The sequence below is a fragment of the Myotis davidii genome, unplaced genomic scaffold (genome assembly GCF_000327345.1).
Source record: "Myotis davidii unplaced genomic scaffold, ASM32734v1 scaffold438, whole genome shotgun sequence".
Taxonomy (NCBI): Eukaryota; Metazoa; Chordata; class Mammalia; order Chiroptera; family Vespertilionidae; genus Myotis; species Myotis davidii.
In genome coordinates this window covers 1,339,803-1,345,331 of record NW_006290031.1, presented here as the reverse complement: position 1 = coordinate 1,345,331, position 5,529 = coordinate 1,339,803, and positions in this window count along the sequence as shown.

The following is a 5,529-nucleotide window of genomic DNA, read 5'->3' as shown; positions in this document are numbered from 1 at the left end:
GCCAGACACTCAACGCAGGAGCTGCCCCCTGGTGGTCAGTGTGCTTCCACAGGGGTAGTGCCGCTCAGCCAGAAGCCGGGCTCATAGTTGGTGAGCGCAGTGGCCAAGGCAGAAGCCCCTCCCACCTCCCTGGCAGTGAGACATCCCCTGAGGTCTCCCAGACTGTGAGAGAGCACAAGTGGGGCACAAATTTTTGTGCACCGGGCCTCTAGTATATATATAAAAGCTTAAATGACTGCCCAACCATTCGACTGTTCAACACGTAGGTATGACACACACTGACCACCAGGGGGCACACACTCAATGCAGGAGCTACTGAGCTGCAGTGACTTGGCAGCTGTGGTTCTTGATTGAGACACCTGGAATCAGAGAGGAGGGAGCCTGATTTCAGGGTGTGTCACCTGAGAACCACCCTCTTGCAATCTGGGACCTTTGGGGGATGTCAGAGAGTGGTTTCAACCCAATCCCCGCAGGCCAGGCTGAGGGACCCCACCGGTGCACAAATCCGTGAACTGGGCCTCTAGTATTAAATGATACATGAGGTCAAAACTTTTCTGCTCAGTTTTGCTGCCTGTGAACAGCCAAGGCTGCCTTCTAGTTTTGAACTTCCGAAATAGCTCCTCTAATACTTAGAATCTGAGGGCTCCCTTCTGCTCATGGAAGAAGTTAGGTTTCTTCAGAAAGACTGTTAAGCATCAATGTCAAAGAGGCTGTGTAGCCGTGCCCTGTAAGAGGCCTCTCAGGACTTAACATATATGTGTGAGTCTTTTCTCCTTGATGCTGATGTCTGGTAAGAAACTTGACATACACATCCCTGCACTGTCCTCATTACTGAAAACATTCAAATACTGCCACCCACAGTGACAGATGCATTTGTGAATTTGAGAACATAGATATTCCAAACGGGGACACCTGAAAAAATATATCAGATGCCATTGCCTTCTTACTCTGAGGCCCGCCACCTCTCTCACAATGTGGCAGGTTCTCAACACACCTTAGTCTCTCTAATATATGGCACACTTCTTTTATACTTTTAAAAAATACAGTACCTAGTTTCAAACATTGGTTCTGCAATCTTTTTAAAAAAATATTTTTATTGATTTCAGAGAGGAAGAGAGAGGGAGAGAGAGATAGAAACATCAATGACAAGAGAGGATCATTGATTAGCTGCCTCCTGCATGTCCCCTACTGGGGATGAAGCCCTCAACCTGGGCATGTGCCCTTCACTTGAATGGAACCAGGGACCCTTCAGTCCAAAGGCCATCACTCTATTCATTGAGCCAAACCAGCTGGTGCTGCAATCTTAAGAGCCACACATATAATTTTAGTTTAGCCACAGAAAATTATATAGGTCCTAGAATCAATCAAAACATAACTGCCTTTTGAGGGGAATACTCAAAATCTTCAGAAACTTAATTATTATCCAGAAACTTCTGGACAAGCCAGTTAGTAAGAACATGGTTTTTACTAAAATATATCATAGGGAAAACTTAGGCAATTTGTGTTGAGCAACACATACAATTTCATTTCTATGCACACACACACCCCCCCCCACCCAACACACACACACACACACACACACACACACATTCAAAACCAGGCTTCTTTTTAAATATCATATCAATGGTTTTTAATAGAAGGCTTTTCTCTGTCAAATTTTTATCCACTAAAACCCCCCTTTTTAAAAAATGTAGAGCAATTTATCTCAAGCTCAGATTTATAATACTTTTTTCTGCCTATCATTTTTTGGAACTCCAGACTCCCAGTCTCCAAGGGAGCTTATTAAAGTGTTAAATTATTAAACACTTGTTGTTCATTCAGCTATTATTAAAGGAAGCTTATAAAATCTTCATTCAACACAGGTATATTTAATTTCAGGAGGTGGGATAGGAGTATTCTACTGGTAACAAGGAAAAAGAACCACTAATTTTTTATAGCCTCTCAAAAAGGTAAATAAATTCAAATTCTCACAATTTGAATTGATAGTTTTATAGCATTGAGTAAAACATTCTTCCTGGTTGTTCTATCTAATCATATACCCATTTAAAATGAATTTTAATACCTAAATACAAGTCAAAGCCATTGTTAGTATTCCCTATATTTCTCTTTTGTTCATGACACTGCTTTAAACATATACTGTGTCTTTTATCTCTTCATATCATTTTGAGGGTAAAGTAATTAGGGTTATAGTACATCAATATAGCATAAACAAAAATATATTAAATTTAATGTTAATGTGTGGAATTTATTTCAGAAGCCAAAAGACTTATTGAATAATTATATTTACTAAACTTTCTGAAACCACTATCCACTAGTTTTTTGCTGGCTTTTTCATCTGTCTTGATATATATAATTATATATTAACTAGAGGCCCATTGCACAAAATTCATGCAAAGGCCTCGGCCCTGGCACCCACCCACCGCCGCCATGGCGGGGGCCTCTGCCGTGGCCCCCACCCACCACTGCTGCAGCCAGGTGCCCCTGCCGCCTCTGCCTCAGCCCTCGCCAGCTGCAGCTTTGTCTGGAAGGAAGGAAGCCTGGTCTAATTAGCATATTACACTTTTATTATTATAGATTATACTACATATAACATGTATTTATATGTATTTCTAGTCGCATCTTTCCTTAAAACTTTCTATTTATAAAATTGATGTGCTCATAAAGATTTTCCCTGAAATTCAGCACTTCTCAATCTGTTATTAATGCATAGCTGAGGAGTCCTTAGGGTGCACAGAGCCATGAACTCATACTACCAAGTGCTTAAGTAAATATGCTTTCAGCATGCTTTGCCCTCTGGTCTTCTCTATCTCTTTCCACATTCTACATTTCTACCAGTTTTGAATGAAGTCTATGAAAAACCATATATTTGACAAATTCCATCCAAATTCACTGGTTGAGAGTGTTCCGATGAACTTTCTATTGACATTTAAAATCTGCTAGACACTACAGTATTCCCAAGAGTAGCTCTGTCATTGGGGCTCAAACCTAATTTGGCTGTCACAAAATGTAGAATAAATTTGGAGATTAAAAAAATAGAGTTTTACCTCTCTGGTTAGCATTAATATTGTCTCCAAGTAGCAGTCACCCTTTCGCAGGCACATGCAGTAGGGCCCTGGAGGAAATCTCGGTCATCCTTGAGACAAAGGGATGTTACTAGCCCAATAATATTGGAAGGAAATACAGAGTGCGGTGACATCAGATGCCAGAGCGGGTATACCTGTCTGTGGAGGACGGATCAAGATACAAACAAGAGCACAAACACCATCTCCCTTCTTCTGGGGATTTCAGAGAGGCCGAGGAAGCTCGTGTCTGTCCCTGGTAGAGAGAAAACTTGATTGGCATCCTCTTCTACGTGTGTAGCTTCTGGGTATTGAAAACAAAAAGACTGAACAACTAGGGGGCACACCAGAAATGGTGGAAAGAAAAGATAGTAACTTTCCCATAGAATATAATGCCTCCAAGAAGTTTAAAATGATATGAAATCCTAAATTATAAAAATCAAATTATTCTCTGGACATAATAGATGGTATGAGAAAGGAGCATTTATACTGCCATCTGCTTCTGATACAATGAATAACTAATGCACTTCTGAATATATCAGAAGCTCTCTATAAGTATTTGATAAACTAAGCATAATGAAATGGAATGGATTAAGAAGTTAGAACAATATCTTAATTTACCCATAAGTTTATCTATGCCTTTAAACTGTGTGCAGTATTATTTGTACTTTAGTAGGGGCTATGGATTCAAATATAAAAACAGGATTTCTCCTAAAAAAGCTAATTTCTCTTGATCTATTGGGGGAGGTACACTTAAGAAAGAAATTAATAATACTTTGCTAAGTACAATATAAAATAGGCCTATGAGAGAGGTTGTACAGAGGAAGTCTGTGTTAGAGCCATGGGTTTAGAAAAAGCTTTATAGAATAAGTAAGCATTCCAGAGAAAGAATAGTCATTGCACAGGCAAAAATAGGTTGAGGGCATTTTGAATTAAGGGAAGAATTCATTCAGAAACAAAAGAGCAAATGAAAGTGTGTGTTCTGGAGGGACAAAGAAATCAGCATCGCAATGAGTAGAAGATCATCCTCCGGAGGGAAAAGGGAGCAAATATTGGAAAAGCTCGAATATGCTAAGAAGCTTGACTTGGGCCCTTCACAATGAAAAGACACTAAAATGTGGACATCTTGAGGGCAGGACAGGCACTTCTTTATTTGTAAAAAATCCCTAGGCTCCAAACAGTGGCTGGCACAGATGAACTATAGATTTTTGCTTATTGAGTTTTGTTATTTGTTTTAAGTGACTGAAGAAATGTATGGGTGGCCAGATGGAATATTTTTTGTTGGAATGATACCATTAGATGTGTGTCTTTTTTTATTAAAAATTTTTAATGTTGACTTAGTTGCAGGTGTCCCCCTTTTCCTGCCCTTTGCCCACCTACTCCCTTCTGTCCCTCCCTTGGTCTTCATCAAACTATTGTCCGTGTCCATGCGGTGTGCATCTATGTTCTTTAGCTAATCCCTTCACCTCCAGCCCCTACTCTTGGGCACTGGCCAGTCTGTTCCATGCTTCTGGTTTCATTTTGTTTGTAGTTTATTTTGTTCATTAGATGCCACATATATGTGAGATCATTTAATATTTGTCTTCTCTGACTAGCTTATTTCACTTGCATAATACTCTCCAGGTTTACCCATGCTATTACAAAGGATAAAAGTTCCTTCTTTTTCACAATGTAAATTATTTTATTGTGTAAATGTACCACAGTTGTTGTTTTTTATTCACTCATCTGCTGATGGGCAAAGCAGATTGTAAATAATACTGCTTAGATGTGTGTCTTAATCTATTTGACTGTAAAGTGCAATTTTATAGGTAGGATGTTGTAAACCTGCACATAGGAAATATAGATAAAAATATCTATATAATAAAAGTCTAAGCAACAGTTATGGTGGAACAACCAGAATGGCCAGTCGCTCTGATGCACACTGACCACCAGGGGGCAGATCCTCAATGCAGGAGCCTCTCAGCCAGAAGCCAGGCTCATGGCTGGCAAGTGCAGCAACAGTGGCGGGAGCCTTTCCCACCTCTGCGGTGGTGCTAAGGAGCAGTGAGCTGAGAGGTAAGAAGCTGGCTGGTGGTTAGGAGTGAGAGGTCCCAGACTGCGAGAGGGATGTCCAACTGCCAGCTTGGGCCCGCTCCCCCTGGGCTTCTGGACTATGAGAGGGTGTAGGCTGGGCTGAGAGACCTCCCCACCCCAGTGCACGAATTTCATGCACCAGGCCTCTAGTTATAAAATAAAACAGAACTTGTGTGTTAGAAGATTGTAGATTAAGGTAATGCCAGTGATGTGGACAAAAGAACATGGATTTGTGACATGAAGAAATACGTGATATTTATTAGTATGTTGGAAATGGGGTTATAGGAAAAAAGAGAAGTAGAGAATAATTAATATTTTCTGACCTAAATGACCAAATAATTGGGAGCATCACCATCAGAAGAATAAATCTGTTGTTTAGATCACCAAGTTTGTGGTA